The sequence below is a fragment of the Dasypus novemcinctus genome, chromosome 10 (assembly GCF_030445035.2).
Source record: "Dasypus novemcinctus isolate mDasNov1 chromosome 10, mDasNov1.1.hap2, whole genome shotgun sequence".
NCBI lineage: Eukaryota > Metazoa > Chordata > Mammalia > Cingulata > Dasypodidae > Dasypus > Dasypus novemcinctus.
The window spans coordinates 60,013,789-60,033,146 of record NC_080682.1 but is presented as its reverse complement, the minus strand read 5'-3'; positions in this window follow the sequence as shown (position 1 = coordinate 60,033,146).

Sequence of the window (19,358 nt, the reverse complement as noted above, 5' to 3'; positions counted from 1 at the left end):
TCTCAGTTCCCCATTTTTTAAAATGCAGATGATAATGGTATCTACTTAAAAGATTTCAATGAGAATTTAAGGGTTTAGCACAGAACCTAGTATGGAGTATGTGGTTATCATTACTGTTATTAATATTGAGAGTCACCCAGAACTCCAGAATTAGGTCAAAAGAAAAATAATATCATTTTGGTATTATGAATCCCAAGACAATCACAGGATACAAATTACTCTGGCCAAGTTGATGATGACCGTATTAGACGTGGAATTTCCCCCTAGAAATCCTGATTAAGTCACTGAAAACAGTTTTTTAAAAAAAAAACTTTATTTTGGAATAATTTTAGATTTACGGAAAAGTTGCAAAGATATTAAAAAGAGTTCCTGTGTTCATGTTACCCAATTTTTCCTAATATTAGCACACAGAAAATATTTTAAAACGTGTTTAAATTTAACAACATAACAGATCTAGTTCTTTTTTCCATGTCCCTTTCTAATTCTTATTTACTGATACCTTGTTCAGTTGATGGAATTTTTCACTACCGACAGTAATTCAAATGACCATTCTCTTGCCGTATCCTCGTAGTAGGTGAGTGTGTCTCTATCTCTTGTCTTCGGGCTTGGTCATGTGACTTCTTTTGGCTAGACAAGAGGCTTGAAATGGGTTTGTGCACTTGGGGAGTTTGGGGAGGGCAGAGAGGTAAATTTAATATTTGATGTGTCATCTTGAACTATAATTCCCCAATCAATCATCTATAATAATACTGGAGCTTTGAAGACCCCAGAAGTGTTTGTTGTGGATGACTGAACCGACACTTACAGTGGGGTCTATTTCCAGTCTTATTCTATGCTTTACATGAGTGCGGTTCTGGTTGCATCTTCTTTCCATTGAGTCCTTCACAGTTTCCCTACCCCTGGCTATGCATTAGATCATCTGTTGCCAAGTTCCCACCTACAGAAATAATTAAAAATCTGGGTTAGGGCCCAGTCACCAGTGCTTTTTTTTGGGGGGGGGGGGGGGCAGTTTTTTTTTTTTTAAGCTTCTAAGTTAATTGTAATGTGCAGCCAAGTTTGAGAACTTGTGTTTTTTGAAATCCTAAATGTGTAGATTCTAACCTTGTTACTCTTTCTGCATCAGGCTCTTTCAATGAGCCCATCCATTTCCCTGTGCAATGTTGATGGTCCTGTCAAAGACTGGTAACTGTTCTATAGCCTGCATTATATGAAACCCTCAAGTAAGGCTGCAAAAGTTGAAAAACAGGAAATGCAATAGGTTTGGAAAATGACACCTCCTAGAAGAGGAAAAAGGAGCTGAGTAACACACACATATGGGCACATTTATTCTATAAAGTGTCACCTACTATAAAGATTTTAAATCAGTGTAGTCCATATAGTCCTTACTTATTGATTCACCTCTGCCCTTGGGCTTTCAACTTCCTTGAGGAACTATTTCTAGGGGAAACAAAGGGCAGTCATTGTCCATGTCGTGTAGAAAAACCTCTCACCTGCTCAGATACCTGCCCAGGTGAGAGGATATGGTTTAGAAAAAGAACTATTGAATAAGGTCATGTACTTCCTTTACTGTATTATGTGAAAGCAGCCCAAGGAAGGAATCAATAGGAATGTGTGAGCTTGCATCGAATCCCTAACTGGTTGGAACCCAATCTTGCCTTTTTTTTTTTTTTAAATAGAGAACAGGAGGTTGGTGTGGGTTTTTGACTTCCTTTATTTCACATCTCCTGCCTTTCTTCATTCAGACTTTCTCAGGCTTGAATTTTCAGGCAACTCTTGCCTTCTCTCAGGGTCACCTTCCTTCTCCTTCTCCCCTCTCCCCTACCAGTGATGTCGTCACGAGTTGGGATACCCAGCTTCCAGGGCAGCTCAAACTTTGACCAGTTCCTTTTCACTCTCTAAGCCTTAAGTTCTTCACTTAACTTTCCAGAGCTATAAAATTGGGACCCATGGTAACTGTCTATTTCATAATATTATCAGGAGGAGTAAATGAAGTAATGTCTGTGAAAGGGCTTTCTAAGTGTAAAGATTATACTAAGGACACAGAAGGATGCTTGACACACACAGAATGGAAAAGGTCATATGACCACAGAGGAAAAGATTGGAGTGATGCAGCCACACACACACACACACACACACACACACACACACACACAATATCAGCAGTTGCCAGTTAGAACAAGCAAGGAGCTCATTCTCCCCTTAGGGCTTCCAGATGGAGGGTGACCCTGCTGATTTTAGCCCTCTGAGAGCCTGCTTTAGGACTTCCGGCTTCCAGTATTGTGAGAGAATAAATTTCTGTTGTTTTAAACCACTAAGTTTGGGACAATTTGTTACAGCAGCCCTAGGAAATTAATACAGTAGGTGTTAATATTAGCATCATACCCATTTATAAGAGGGAGGAACCAGGTTTGAGGAAAGCCAAGAAACTAGACCACAGCCATAAGTGGCAGAGACAGGATTTGAACTCCAGAGTGAGCACATTTGACCAGTGAGCTACTCGTAACGGCTCTGGTGAATGCTGACCGGATTAGCCGTAACTGCTGTGATCATGCTCAGTATCATTGTTGTCTTCCCAAAGAGTCATTTTTGAAGACCTTGGGATACAGAAGGGTTCTACCCCTCTGCTTTGAAACCATGCATCATTGAAGTACTGGAGAAATGCAATCACCACCCCATTCCCTCCCCACCTCGTCATTTTCCAGCAAAGCATTTAGAGGTTCTAGGCGCATTCATAATGAGAAGGGTTTGTTGAGGGTGTCACTGGATCCTGAGTTTACACCATTGGATTTGATTACAATTTATTGTTGAGCACTGTAATTAGTTGTGCACATGGGTCTGAATCATCTCCTGGCCTAAACTACCATTCCAGTTTCTCCTCAGGCAAGGGAGATAGTGCAAGAGTCATACACAGTTATCTGGGTATTCTGTCTACATACCCATATTTATATACATGGCCATTGTGGCTCACAAATAAAAAGCCTGATTTTAAATTTTGCTTTCTGACTACCATTTATTGAGCACATTTTATGTGCTAGGATCTTTAGCCCATTATCATTTGCTTGAATTCACAGACTAATCCTGTGACATTGGTACTCTCTCTCTTTTTTCAGAGTTGGAATTTACCAAGATCAGCAAGAGAGGGGGTATGTAAACTCTGGTTTCTCTTGCAAACTTTATGCTTCCAACCATGCAACTCTTCTGCCTTTCTGTTTTGCTTCCTTACACATGTCTGTGTGTGTGCACGCATGTGTTTCTGAGGGGGTGTGCGCACTCATGTGATTACTATAAAAACATGAAAGACAGAAATTCTGCTTTACCATCATGATTCAGTTGAAGGCTTTGGGATGTTGTTTGATGTTTTCTGTGTCTTCAAAAAACGGATAATGTTCAACTGCAAACATTGGGATTTCTGGACACCAAATATGATTCCAATCAATGAAAAATTTACCTAGTTAAAACTTTGGAGAGGTTTCTCAGCCTCTTTGCCATGGAGAAATGGTTTTGAAAACCCAAAGGAAAAAAAATAAGAAAAAAATCCAAATAAAAAAAATACTATATTAAGTTATCTAGGGCTGTTGTAACAAATTGCCACAAACTTGGTTCCTTAAAACAACAAAAACTTATTCTCCCACAACTCTGGAGAATAGAAGTCCAGAAAAATTTTTTTGTCCAAAGGGAAAAAAAGATTGTTTTCTCTATCATGAATAACAACGTAAAGTTGTCTTAGAAAGGATTCTTTCTTTGCAAGGAATTAAACCAGCTGAAACAAAGACAAAATATATAATAAGGAAGCCCAGATTTCTAACTGTACCTTGAGGATTCAGTGGGATATCAGAAAAAAAATGTATCCACTGTATGTCTGGCTCCTAGAAAAATGCCTGGTTCAAAGTCAGGGTTCAATAAATATTTGTTGAATTAAAGAAGGAATGAATTTTAGATTTCTAAGGTAGAGAGTTGGATTTACTCAGCTTGGGTCAGGTACCCACTGCAATCAGTTATGGCCAGAGCGCAAGATGATATAGAGCAGGAGAGAGGAGGGGATGTGTTTTCAGAGAAGGAGTCCTGTGGACTGAGAAAACACCCAGAAAGTGTCTATTAAAGAAAGGATGTGTGCCTTGCCTCGATGGAGCTGAGGAGTCTCTTTTCAAGCTGTAAGCACTGTAAAACCGAGATAAGATAGAGGTGACTGAACAGAAAAATCATCTTGATCACATTTTTCTTTACATTCTAGAAAATTGAAATGAAGGAAACATTTTGAAAATATGAGGGAAATATTTCTTTGTTTACAGAACAAACCAACTCCATTGAAAGTTGCTTTGTTTACCCTTCAGAAAGAGCAATGTTGTTAAGCGGCTACTTTATAAGTCAAACATTGAAGTCAGGATCAGTGTTTGGGGCAGAAACACATGGTTGAAAACGTGAAGACTTCAGTTAGATCTGGAAAAACCACCTGAATCTGGGCTTAGTCAGGGAAAGGCCACACTTTTAAGAGCTTCTGAGACCCTTCCCAGTTTGGCCACTGTGCTTTCTTGGCTCATCTCTCTTTGTGCCACTTCCCATCCTAGCAGATTCCCCAAATCTCCATCCACACTAAATGTCTCATCTTTCCCCAAACATGCCTGCCCTTCCACACATTCCCGCCTTATCTCAAGTTTTTCCCTCTGCTTAGATTTTCTTTTTCTTACCTGTGGGGTGAGCTCCTATTTCCCCTCAAGCTCTTACACTTAGGCCACACTTAAAGTCTTCTCTGATTTTCTTTCCACATCCTCACAATCTCCTCCCATCTTTTTTTTTCTTCCTTCCTGCATATAGGGTTTAGAAAGACAAAGTCTACATTCCCAGGAACCTTGCAGTAACCATGAGTGTGTGGCTTCATTCATCTGAGGCATGGAGGTAAAAGTGAGCAGCAGAGGTTGGAGGCCACATATGGGGATGTTGTTCTGACAAGCATGATGGTAGAGACACTTGATTTTTCTGGGGTATGGGATATTGTAGGTACCAGTCACAGGGGATGTAAAGGGGGGATTCCTCCAGAACAGTCCTGCGGTGTGGCTGGTTTTTAATGTATAATATCTTAGCCTGATCCTTTTGGAAATTCTGTAAGATGCCTAGTAAACTTTAATAAATCCTTCTGTGCCTAAACTAACTAGACATCCTTATTAATACTGCATCCACCAGCAAGGTTCTAGATTTTAATCAGAACCTTTGGGTTTTCAATGCCTTGGGTGTGGTAAAAGCTCAATAAATGAATGAAAGGGATATTGATGGATGTGTCTCCAAGGGCAACCTGCAGTTCTCTAGGTCCCAGGGCAGGAATGGTGATAGTAATATCAATTGAGTTTGAAGAACCAGATCCACTTCAGGGCACAGAGGAACCAGAAGGAAGCTGAAGAAAGGTAGCCTTCAGTCCTGCCAGGCTGAACACAGGGGAAGCTTTCATTGCAGAGTAAGGTCATACAATGCTAGCACAACTCCATATTGATTCAATATCCCCAGCAGAAAGATATCTGGTTAATTTGAAAAAATAGCTGAACCTGATGCTTGGTGTTGTGTTGACTAAACATGCAGTGGCCTGACAGAATCATATTGAATGGCTGGGTTAGAGACACATCAATATACAGTCCCAGAGGCCCAGTCAAGTAGAAGGGTGTGAATTGGAGATGAGATTGGGTCTGAGGGGTGCATGACAGGGCTATGGATGGTGAGCAAGTTATGAGGCAATGGGAGGAAATAAAAAGAAATGTGGCTTTTACGTTTTGTTGTTTTTTTCCCTTTGACTTTTGTGGTAATGGGAATGTTCATCAAAATTACTGTATATTATAGCTAATATTTGCATATATGTAGTTGTATACATGTAACCACCCTATTCTATGACACTTGTCATCTAGTTCTTTAGCCCCAGTCCCCAGATGGGCTTCAAGATGGGCCAAGCAGGAGGATAGTGTGGGTGCCTGAGTACCAGGCGCCAGTACGATAGCTCAGACTGCATGTAGCCACTACCAATAATTCATCTATAATACTTTAGTTGGGGCTTTAATTTTGGAGGGGCATTTTTTTTTTTTTAGGAGGTGCTGGGAATTGAACCCTGGACCTCATTCATGCAAAGCAGGTGCTCAACCACTGGGCTACACCCACTCCTGTAAGGGCACTTTTGAGAATAAATTACTCTCAACAAGGAAAAATATCATTACACAGAACATGCTGGAAAGGTGTACATTTAGTTGCGACCAATCCCAAGTCCCATCCCAGCCCTCCATCTAATTTCCCCAGGAAGTTCTCTGTCCCTGGAGAAACTCTGGATGATTCAGGGGCAAGGCCTGTTGGGATTCTGACATCATAGTGGTAGTGGAGAAGGGTATAAATGCTGGCAGGGAGTGGGGGAACTAAGGTGCTTGTAGAAGATATTCCTAGTTCAAGGCACACTGCCTTGAGCAGGAATTATTAATCTAGGGAGCATATTGGAATCATCTGTGGAACTTTAAAAACATACACATACAGTATACCAGAATTGAGTTGACTTCTACTGTGGGATTTATTAACTTATAAGCTTACAGTTTTGAGGCTGAGAAAAATGTTCAAATCAAGACATTAGGCAAAGCTCTCTCCCCGAAGGTCAGCTGCTGGTGAGGCACAATGGCAACTCTGCCAGTCTCTGCCTTCTCCCTCAAGCTCACTTTCTCCCCGAGCTCAGCTGTGGGGGATCAGGCACATGGCAATGCATTTGGCAGCACTGGCTCCTCTCTCCCCTCTCCTCCAGGTCATGTGGCTAGTTCTGCTTTGGTCTGCTCTGTCTGTGGCTTTTCTCTCTCCCAGGTTCATTGATTTCAACTTCTGGAGGCTTCTATCCGTCTCTGCCACTTTTTTCTGTGTCTGTGACTTTTTATTTTTCCTTTTATAAGGGACTCCAGTAAGAGGATTAAGACTCACGCTGGGCTATAATGCCCTACTGGAACAATCTAATAAAAAGCCTTAATCTAATCAAAGTTTCACAATAGATTCAATTTAAGAATATAATTTTCTGGGGTCCACAAAAGACCAAAACCAAGACGTCACCCAGATTTTTTAAAAGTCCCTTCAGTGGTTCTGTTGTGCATCATTGATTGAGAACCACTGATTGGTGCAGCAGCTTCAGGCCTGATTCTATTGATCATATATATGGGGAGGGGCAATCTCATGGGGACAAAGCATGGCAGGGAGTACAGCTGACTGCGTAGTCCAGGAAGGCAGTTGCATCATGAGATCAGTCTGTAGGGGCAGGACCCCATGAGCAGGCAGGAATTCTAAGAACCAGGATCTAGCTGCTTAGCCTCTGGTGTCTGCTGAGATTCAGAATGATGCTCTCCATTTTCAGTGGAAATCCATACTCTTGGAAGGGAATCATTGGACTCAGGTTCTCTCAGCTTTTTCTTCATGTGTAGGATCGGGTGCATTCCATGGGAGACAGGTCCATTACAGACAGGCTCCATTACATGGAGCCGGGACCTGCAGCTAGATTTGGCATATGGCTGAGTCCAGAGTGAGGCACAGGGAGCAGGCCATCCTTATCCACACCAACACTGTCAGAAAAGGCTGGGTAACTGAGGAGGGCTTGTAGGTAGGTCAGTCTCATGTGGGAAGATGAAGGTGGAGGAAATGAGGCAAGAGACCAAACAAGTCCTACATCACTGGTGAGTCATCCTGGATCTCCAGACCAACTCTGCAGCTTGGGGTTTGCTTCAGGCTATTCATTTAAGGGTCCATGTGCTTCCAGGGATCTGTAAACCCCTTGAAATTGTGACAAAACGCTGCTCATCAGATTCTCAAAGGGGTTCTCTCCTTGAAGGTTGTGGAAGCTGGTCTGGTTGTTCTATTAGGAGGGCTCTGCTGCCCTTGCTGCTGATCCTCCCATCTTGCTTCCTTGTTTGTCTGTGGTCATGCGTTTCTGCTATCCATTGATTTTCCCTGGAGACTGTACCTTCCCTGTAATAAATGCCCATTTCCTTGATTTCTGTGATCTTCTCTAGGCCACAGGTACTCTTTGTCTCAGCTGCTTCTGAACTGCCCCTGAGCTTACCCTGGCTAGTACTGACAGCTTCTGCCAAATCTGCACACTGTCTCCATTTCTGCTGGTTTGTGGTTTGGGAGGGACTATTTACTTGACTGCAGAAACCCCTTCATTTAGGAGGGAAGTGAACCAGCTGCTAAAAAGACCTACTTCCTTTCCTTTGGGATTAAAAATACATACTCACTTCCTGGTATCTCAATTTCTGGTCCCTGCCTATGTAGGGTTGCCATAGTTAGCAAGTAAAAATACGGGATACTCAGTTAAATTTGAATATTTGGGATATACTTATACTAAAATTTCTTTGTTGTTCATTTGAAATTAAAATTTTATGGTTGTCCTATATTTTATCTGGAAATTCTATGACTGCAGTAAAGCAGCTGAACTTTAGTCAAATGAATACTGGAATACTGAGTTATACACACACAAAATTTTGAGTCTGTTTTATTGAGGTATCAAGGGTAAAAGACTGCTAATGTCACACAAAATCCATTTTCCTCTGCTTATTTTAGCAATAAAACTTCCGAATTTAATCTGAGGACAGGAAAAGAGCAAAAAGGGTGTATTTTTCAGTATCCCTTACAATTAGATGTTGCCAGAGGGATAGGAGTAGAAGTGATGCATCCAACTTTAGGGTCATCTCTCTACTCCCCTTTCTCTCTCATTTACTAGAGGATAGACCTGCTGGCAGGAGCTGGGGCAGCCATCTTAGGACATGAAGAAGCAGCTTTGAGTATGGGAAAGCAACAAGATAGAAGTAGCCAGCACTGCATCAATCCTGAATGCTTATAACCAGACTAGTATGAGAGAGGAAAATAATTTTCTTTCTTTTACAGCCACTGTCATTTTGGCTTTTTAAAGAGCAGCCTAACTGGTATTCAGACTAACATAGGCATCACAATTAACGCTCTAAAATAATTCCAGGAGATCATATTTGAAGAGTGTTCTATAGGCAGCCCAGTTTACATGGGTCTTTGATTTTCCCCGTTTGTTCCACAGAAGCAGCTGGAGCAAGACATAAGTCAAGAGAGGGCAGGAAAATGGTTATATCAGTGATTTTCCAATGTGAATGTAAGTGACCTGGGGAGCTTATTAAAAATGCAGATTCCTGGATCTACCGTCTGGAATGCCAATTTAACAAGTCTGACATGAGCCAGGAAACTAGCATTTAAAAAGTATCCCAGGGGCGGCGGACTTGGCCCAGTGGACAGGGCGTCCACCTACCACATGGGAGGTCCGTGGTTCAAACCCCGGGGCCTCCATGACCCATGTGCAGCTGGCCCATGCGCAGTGCTGATGCGTGCAAGGAGTGCCCTGCCACGCAGGGGTGTCCCCCGCGTAGGGGAGCCCCACGCGCAAGGAGTGCGCCCCGTAAGGAGAGTTGCCCAGCGCGAAAGAAAGTGCAGCCTGCCCAGGAATGGTGCTACACACACGGAGAGCTGACACGACAAGATGATGCAACAAAAAAGAAACACAGATTCCCGTACCGCTGACAACAACAACAGAAGCAGACAAAGAACACGCAGCAAACAGACACAGAGAACAACCGGGGGTGGGGGTGGGGGGAGGGTAGAGACATAAATAAATAAATAAATGAATAAATAAATCTTTAAAAAAATAAAAAAAATAAAAAGTATCCCAAGTCATTCTGATGCAGGCAGTCCTTGGGCCAAACTTTGAGAGCCACTGGTCCAAGAGTGGAACCCTCCTCCTGGAAATCCTTCAGTGAATTAATTCAGGGAGCTTCTTAATTGCTACAAAGATGCTGTTGATGGTGGTGATTAGCAATCCACGAAGAGCGCCTTGAAAACGAATACATGGAAATAGTCAATGGGACACTCAATGAGATGTAGACATTTAGAAAATTATGAAGCTTTAACCCAGATTGCCTGTGAATTCTACATACACGCACTAATTAGGTAACAAGACAGAATTAAACTGTTTGGAGTGATGATTGAAAAATAAATATTTTAAGGGACAAGAGGGCAAAATTTAAGCGCTCCACTCATGCTCATTTCTTTAGTTCACAATGTTGACTGAGGAGTCAGGATAATTACATGTGGTAATAATGCTTGATAATTATATATTTGCCTGTGTTTACATTGGACATGAAATAAGGAAACTCACTTTCTAAGTGAACCCTCATGGACGTCCTTTCACAGAGAGGTCTCTGAGAATGATGTTCATATCACAGCTAAGCAATAAGTAGGGCTAATTGTGACACTAACCATAGGAAGAGAACAGTTAGGGATACATTTTCAGCCACGTGTGGTGTAGGTAGAACGAGAGAGTGAGATGGGTTGGAGAGAGATAAAAGTACCAACCAACCAACCAACCAACCAGATAAATATCAGATATTTTTTGAGCATTTACATGCAAGGGCCCTGAAGTCCTTGGGGATAGGGGGTCAGAGAGACATTTAAGATGGGAAACTTCCAGTGTGTACAGGGAGGCACGGAACACCTGAAAGGACAGTACCACGCTAAGCAGAGTGGGATTAGTGCCAAATCAGTCCTTTAGGAGCTCCAAGGATGGTAGCTCTGAGATGTCAGTTAACAAAAATGAACTGTTCTTGGTGTTGGGGATCCAGGGATGAGCAAGAAAGAGTCCGTCTCCTCAAGGAATTCATGTTCTAGTGGAAGGAGGCAGAGCATCAGTGTCCTTAGAATAACATTATTAGAAACATATTTAATAATTCAATATTTATTACTTGTTACTAATATATAATTGAGAAATAAATGAGATATTTTCTGCAGCCGATGAGAGCAATGAAGAAGCCATGATTAGATGAAGTGGTGGAAGTGAGTAGAGCCGAGTGGAGGCAGGGAGGCAGAGGGGTGGTCAGGAAAGGCCTCTCCAAGGAGCAGATGTCGAGTGAGAAATCCTGAGAAAGTGGCAGTGTGTGGAGAGTTGGGAAAAGCATGTGAAGGACCAGCAAGCTTTGAATGGGATGGAGATGGTTTGTTTGAAGGACAGAATACAGAAGGCCAGAGCAGCCAGAGAAAGGTTAGAAGAGGGATGGGAGTGGGCAGAAGGGGGCTGGGGAGAAGTCGGACCCTGTAAACAGGACCGTGAGGCGGGGGGGGGGGGGGGAGACCTATGGCGGCGTGTCTTAGAAGAGGAGGGTCATAATTTCATTTATGTGTTGTTTTTTTTTCAAATCGCTGCGACTGCTGTGTGGTAGTGTACCCCAGGGGACAGGTGTAGAGAACACCCGTGAGGGGCTACTGCGGTGGCCCAAGCTGTGTTCTTCTCTCTGAGGGAGCACGGGCCGGCTGGCCAGGTAGGGCGGAGCATGCGCAGAGCCGGCAGCTGGCAAGGCACGTGGAGAAACTCGAGGCAGCCAGTCTAGCAGCGATGGGCGTGGCGGCGGCGTGGCGGCGGCGTGGCGGCGGCGTGGCGGCGGCGTGGCGGCGGCGTGGCGGCGGCGTGGCGGCGGCGTGGCGGCGGCGTGGCGGCGGCGTGGCGGCGGCGTCCGTTTGCTGATTTGGTAAAGAGCTCTCCTCCCTGGTGTAAGTTTAACACGAGGCTTGTGAAGACCAGGGATTTCCGTGGGAGAGTACACCGAATGGCAGGCGCGAGGGAGCCCCCGAGGGGCTTTCACAGCTGAGGAACCGAGCGGCCTGCCTGAGGGCGTGCGGTGTGAGGGCAGGCAGGGCGGCGCCCGCTCAGGGAGGCGCCCTCTGTGGGCGGGGGGCTGTAGCACGGAGCTCTCCAGGGTAAGGCTCACCAGTCTCCTCACTTGACAGGAGCAAACGGAAGTCTGGGGAGACTTTCGAAGGCAACACAGTGGCCAAACCAAGCTAAACCGAGATCTTTCTGACTCCATCGTTAGTGTTCTTAACCAGTACAACACAGTCTCTGTGCTGGGTCCGCTCTTTTTCTGCCTGTGGGTTTTCTGCCTATACTTTTGTCCCTTTCTGACCCTTCTCCTTCCTCCTCATCAGGTTCACAGCCAATGATGAGTTAAATAATGTTTTTAACCTGTCTGGGATCTTGAATCTTAAATCTGCCCTTAAAATATTACTATGAATTAATATTAAATTATCCTTGGGGTACATCTATCCTCCGGTAGGGAAGATGCCTTGTGTCACACAACCACCATGGATCAGGCCCTCAGTTTTACGCATATGAGCTCATTATCCTCACAAGATTGGGAGGGACCTCCATTTTGGAGGGAGTTTGAGCGACTTGCCTGATGTCACACAGGTAAGGGGTAAGAATTATTCTAAGTTCCATTTCAATTTCTCTCTTTTTTTTTGCCTTTCCTGAGCAATCTATTCTGCTTTGAGTCCTTTCTCAAGATATATCCTTTTCCTTGTTGTCTTACTATTTTAACACTGGCTATGAAACCTAACCCTTCCTGCCTTACTATCATTTGAGTCATGCCTCTGTGACATGTCTCTGGCACTGCTGTCCCTACAGCTGAGGGTGGGAAACTTTGTGGGTTCTGGTACCTTCCTACCTCTCGTATGCTCAGGCCTTAGTGTCTCTGGCAAAGGATAAACCATTGGATTCAACAGTTTTTTCCTTGGCAGTGATGGAGGCTCTATTTTATAATCTGCGAATTGCAGAAAATCTTTTGTTATTGGTGACTGGTTCCTTGAGTCGTTACTTGCTGTGCCTTTAGTTTCTTCAGCTGTGCAGACAAGCATATTGCATTGAAAACAAATAATTACATGGTCAAACAAACTAGTCCAGGTATTTAGTGTTGCATTGCTAACAGTCCCAAAGTGAATTGTCTGAAAAAAAAGCCGTGTTATTAGGCTCATGGATTCTTTGGTCAGGAATTTGGACAAGGCTTAGTAGGGAAGACTTGTCTCTGTTCCATGATTGTCAGGAGCCTTATCTGGGAAGACTTGAATGGTCAAAGGTAACTTGAATGGCTGGGGACTGGGATCATCTAAGAGCTTTCTTCATTTACATGCCTGCTGGGGTGTCTTATGTGTGGCCACTTCATGTGGTTTACATGTGGCTACTCCATGTGGCTTGGTGTTCCTCACAGCATGACTTCAGCGTAGTCAGATATCTTTTTATATGTGGATTCATGGCTCCAAAAGTAAATGTTCTTGTGAAGTAGATGGAAGCTATATGGCCTTTTGTGACATAGGCTTGAAAATCCCACAGCATCACTTCTGACATACTCTGTTGTTGAAAACAAGCACAAATTATTCAAGTAGAAGTGACATAGACTCCACATCTCGGTAGAAGGAGTGTCAAAGAGTTTGTAGATATGTTTTAAACCCAGGATATAAATAAAAAATCTTGGGAGCAGATGTGGCTCAAGTGGTTGGGCACCCATCTCCCACATGGGAGGTCCTGGGTTTGGTTCTCTGTACCTCCTAAAGAAGACAAGGAACAAGTGGACAATGAGCAAAAACAAACAAACAACAAAAAAACAATGAGCAAACAACAAGCAGACAACAAGCAAAAACAAAACGAAGAGGTAGCTGATGTGGCTCAAACAGTTGAGTGCCCACCTACACATGGGAGTACTGGGTTTGGTTCCCAGTGCCTCCTAAACAAAAAACCAACAGACAACTAGAAGAAAACAACAAGAATCAGATAATGAGCACAAACAATGGGCAAAACCAATGAGCAAGCAAACAAGGGAGCCATCTGGCAGGGTGGAGGGGGGGATCTTTTTTAAAAACACAACAAACTCTTTAATATTAACTCTTCAGAAACATTTCCAAACCCTGGAATAGCAGTTCCTAATAGGCTCCCCTACTTAAAAATGAAACAAATCCCTAAAACAAAATTATTTTCATAAAAATAGCACACACTCATTGCAAATAATTAAATGCAGCTAAATACAAAGAATTCTGTATAGTACAAATTATGTGGAATATTCCTGAAATCTTGCCTAGAGATAACTTCTCTTAACTTTTGAGTTCTATCCTTTCAGCTATTTCTCTATGTACATACACATAAAAATATGTGAATAGCTTTACATAAATAGGACCATATATTCAATTTCTTTGAAATGTGTTTTTTCCCCTACTAAATATTATGTTATAGCCATTTGTCCATGTTGCAGCAGGAACTGTTGATTGCTTATCTAGAAGCTATTGGCCCCTTCTTCCTTTCTAACAGAAACCCTGTTTATTCAGGTATCCATACTCCTTTGAGAGGCTACTTGTTTCTGGGAAGGCAGACCCCATCTCCAACCCCAGGCGTCCATTCTCCTCCCAGTGACTGGGGTAGCAATGGGACTGTGATATAATTCTGGCTGTGGTGAAATGAGGGCAAGACTGATGGCAGGTTTAGGGAAAGGGTTTATTTGATAATGAAGAGATACTCTGGAGCAAACACCTTGTCTTTTTCCTATCACATACTGTCATTCCTGCACATGATGGCTAGAATGAGAGCAACTTTGGGTATATGTGAATTTTAAAAAATAATGAATGACTTATTGTTCAATTTAAATGGGTTGAATTGGGGTTTTCTTATGTTACTTATAGCCAGAAATATTCTGTTACATGTCCACAAATAAACTTACACAAAATTACTTTTTAATTAAATAAATAATTTTTTATTTCAAAATTAGTTTTGATGGCTGCCTAGTATTCTGTTGTATGGACATACCACAGTAACTCAGTAACATTTGCTATTGTTTGATATTTAGGCTATTTCCTAAAATTTTTGTCATAATTAATGATTCTGATGAATATCAGTACTTTTATTCATTCAATTTTCAGGCAGTACTTGGTGAGTTCATAGATCCTCCACTCTGATAAGAAGTCTGTAGAACAAAATTCTGTGGAACCCACAGAATTGGCCCCACCAAGGCAGTTTCTTAAATCTGACTCTTTGTGGAAGATGAAAACTTGCAGCCTCCAGCTAGCCCCATTTCCCCACCTCCCCTCCACTGCAAAGAATATGGACTTTGGAATGAGACAGAAATTGCTAGAAACCCTCTGCCACTTCCCAGCTGGAGAACCACATGAGTCTCAGTCTCTATCCTCTGGAGTTTTTTTTTTTAAAGATTTATTTATTTATATTTATTTCTCTCCCCTTTCCCCCCTACGCCCGTTGTCTGCTCTCTGTGTCCATTCGCTTGTTCTTCTGTATCCGCTTGCATTCTTGTCAGTGGCACCACTGTCTCTTTTTGTTGCGGGATCTTACTGCGTCAGCTCTCTGTGTGTGCAGTGCCACTCCCGGGCAGGCTGTGCTTTTTTTTTGCACGTGGCGGCTCTCCTTGCGGGGCACATTCCTTGCACATGGGGCTCCCCTACGCGGGGGACACCCCTGCGTGGCACGGCACTCCTTGTGTGCATCAGTGCTGTGCCTGGGCCAGCTCCACACGGGTCAGGAGGCCCTGGGTTTGAACCCTGGACCTCCTATATGGAAGGCGGATGCTCTATCTGTTGAGTCAAATCTGCTTCCTTCCATTCTCTGTTTAATGAGAATAGAAATACCTGTCTTTCAGAATGGGTTCTTGTCAGGATTAAAAGAGATGATGGATGGTAAGCACCTAGTCTTATACCTCATCCATAGTAAGGGCTATAATGGTAATTATTTTTACTTTTTATTATGTGCCACCTGTGTGGAAGAACAGGAGTAGGGACTATGCTGTTTGCTTTCCTTTCAGAAGCACCAAGACTTTGTAGTACATTAAAAAAAAAGACTTTTAAATTTGAAATAATTCTAGATGTAGGGTAGAATTACAAAGATAGCATAGAGAGTTCCAGTAACCTTTACCCAGCTTCCCCTAAATGTTAACATATATATAACCAAGGCACTCTTTATCAATACTAAGAACAGACTTTATTTGGGTTTAACCAGTTTTCCCACTAATGTCTTCTTTTCTTTTCCAGGATACAATCCAGGATACCATGCTGGATTAGGACCTGCTGGTTGTTTTTTTAGGAGGTGTTGGGGATCGAACCAGGGACCTCATACATGGGAAGCAGGCACTCAACCACTTGAGCTACATCTGCTCTCCCCTGCTGGTCCTTCCCCCCTACCCGAGATGGTTCCCTCATGTTTGCTTGTTTTTTTTTTTTTTACAACCTGGGACCTCCCATGTAGGAGGCAGGCACCCAACCGCCCAAGCCACATCCTCTCCCTCCCCTGCTGTTGTTTTTTTTTTTTAAGATTTATTTTATCCCCCCCGCACCTTCCCCTCTTTCTGCCCTGCTCTTTTTGCTGTCTGTGTTGTCTTCTTTTCTCATTTTCCCTCCTCAAGTACTCACTGGGATTCGATCCTGGAGACCTCTGATGGTGAGAGAGGCTCCCTGTCAATTGTGCCACCTCAGTTCCTAGTTTCTGCTGTGCTTCATCTTGACTCTCCCATGTCTCTCTTTTGCTGTATCACCATCCTGCTGCCTGACTCACTTGCAAGGGGTACTAGCTCACCACGCAGGCACTCACACAGGCACTGGCTTGCCATGCAGGCACGCTTTCTCTTCTTTTTCACCAGGAGGCCCCAGGAATCGAACCCAGGTCCTCCCATGTGGTAAGCAGAAGCACTATCCCTTGAGCCACATCTGCTTCCCTCCCTGCTGGTTTTTAATGGACTCAAAGCCATTTCTTTGGAGGACTGAACTGAACATGCCTGCTGGAAGAAATATCCAGTGCTAACCATTCATTGGATGTCACTGATTTGCCATCCTCACAATCCTTTGGCTGTAAGATTTCTGTCCTTGTTTTACAGATGGGGAAATTGAGCCCCAGAGAGATTGAGAGGCCACCCAGAGGCAGAGCTGGATTCAGAGCCAGGCAGCTTGGTTCATGCTTAGCTGCCTTTCATGGAGGATGCACTCGCCAAGCCCTTGCAGAGAACCAGTCCTCTGCATGTGACCAGGAGGGGAGAGGGGGCCTTGGGGCATAGACTCCTTACCTGTGGGAAGAACAATTTTGGCCTAAATTGGGCACCTTCTGCCTACCTCTTCCCTCCCCGTGCCCCTTTATTCCCACCCCCTCCCTATCAACTCTGCCTCTTAGGGAAGCTGCCTCCTGTCAATCTTCTTGCTGTGCACTTGGCCACAAAGCAAAGGCGCCTCCTGGTGTTTACATTTGAATAGGGACCCAAGTCTGAAATCAAACAATGAATGTGGGCAGGGTCCATTCCTGCAGCCCCTCCTACACCACTGTGAAGGCACTTTGCTTCTTTGCTTGCTTCCCCTCTCCATCTCCTTTCCAGCTCTACTCATTTCCTGGGACTGCCTCTGCTCCTGGGGACAGGAAAGGGACACCCTTTTACCAGGGCTCCATCAGTACAACCTCAGGTCTCCCCACTTTCCCACCCAGAAATGCGTTCACTGCCAAGTAGAGAAGCAGCAGGCAGCCAGATCGTCAGCTTGCTCTTTGAGCTCCCAGCTCTGTCATCACCTCTACCTCCTCTGCGGGGCTCTAATGACAGCTTATCTAGTACCAGGCATGGGGCCCCTGCAGCATCTGAAACCTTACAACAATGCAGCCAGCCAGGAGGTACACAGATTACTTTATTCAATAAGGAAACAGGCACTGAGTGATCAAGCACTTTGCCACTAGCAGGTAAATGGCATAGCATGGACTTGAACTTCGGCCTGCCTGGCTCCTTCCACTACACCAAATGTCGTCATGATGATTGTTTTGGGTCGTTGCCAAAATCAACCTTGGCTTCCTGTGGATGGGAGGGCCTAGAGCTGTCCTGGGCTGCGGGGCATCAGGATCCCAGCTTCTGGGGGACCAGGCTAGTGACAAAGCCCTTTCTAAGGCCCCTCCTGAAGACGGAAATGGGCTCTTTGGCTGGCAAGCATGAGGGCCATGGTGAGGGCCTGCAACCTGTCAGGGCACAGGCATTTCCTCATTCGAGTGGCAGAGCTTAAGGAATGCTGTAGTGAATTGCATCTCTTATTTATCCAGGCAGACTTAGCCTGGCCAGGGTGTAACCTGGGGCCTTAATCCTTTTGTTGACGTAAAGAGTGTTCAGTGAAACTAGCACTACGGTAAGCTGGAACTGCATTTCAGCCGCATGTCTTCTCTCGGCTCTGACAGAAACCACCATTTGGGGGGAATAATAACATTCAGAGCTGCAACCTGGGGTGACTCATCTGAGTCACTGACATGTCATCTTGCACCCTTCTTGCTCATGGGTGGCTTTGGGTCATTGGATCAAAGCTGGGAGTCTTTACTAAATAGCATGAGTGAGAACAGCTAACATGGATTGAGCTCTTCTTACCATGCATTAAGCACTTAACATGTATTAACTTGGTTAATCCTCATTGCAATGTTGAGGTAGGCAAAATTACCATCTCCACTTTACAGATGAAGCAATGGAGGCACAGAGAGGTTAAGGATCTTGCTTAAGGTTACACAGCCAGCAAAGGGCAGAGCTGGGAATTGAAGTAGGGCACCCTGACCCAGGAGTCCATTATTCTGTATGCAAGTAGGCGCCTAAGCAGAGGTTCAGAAGGGTTTGTGCTGACTGTCTACAGCTGATTTTGTTCTTTTTTTCTCTTCATGTTTTGTCTTATTTTCTACAATATATGTTTTGTTGGGAGCAAAACAATGATAGGATTTAGAATAGAAAAAAGAGGCGGTCCTTATGAGTGCATATTGCATGGGGCACTGGACAGAGCTCTGTCTGGAGGGTGTACTCAGAAAGCCGGTTTGGAGAGAGCAAAGTGGCTCTGGTGAACAAATGCAGACAAATCATTGATGCAACATAAGGGAATTGCTTCTTCACTCATTCATGTATTCATTTGATTATTCATTCCTTCAAAAAAGATGGAGTTCCTACTCTAGGCACTGTCGTAGGTGCTGGGGCTACAACTATGCCTAAGAGGAGGTCCCTACCCTCTAGGTGATCACAGTGTAGGGGGAAATTATGCTTTCATTAAAGCCCCCAGGAACACATATTGGCACGTAATGGTTTGCAAGTCTGTCTCCTCTACCAGATTTTGAATCCTTGAGGGCGGGAACTAAATCATGTCCACCTCGGTTTCTCCAGTGCCTGGTACAATTAGCTGACATGCATTTCAACCTTTTAGTCATTCACACACTCATGCGTGCATTTATGTACTTTTGCATTGCTATGTGGTGGTTGAGTACACAGGGTGCGGTGGAGGAACAGCTCGAGTGGTCATTTCCTCATACTGAAAGAGGCAAGGAAGAGGGTGGTTGGAAAAATCTCCACAGAAACTTAAGAATTGAGTTAAGAGTTGAATTCAGAGTTAGGAAAGTTTTCACCAGATGGGAGAAGGTAATTCCAGGGAAAAGGGAAGAGCATATGAAAAATGATGGTGGTGTGACATTGCCTTGTGCATTTGAGGCACTGCTGGTAATTCACTGTGGCTGGGTCATGGGGGCATGTGGGTGGGAAAGAGGT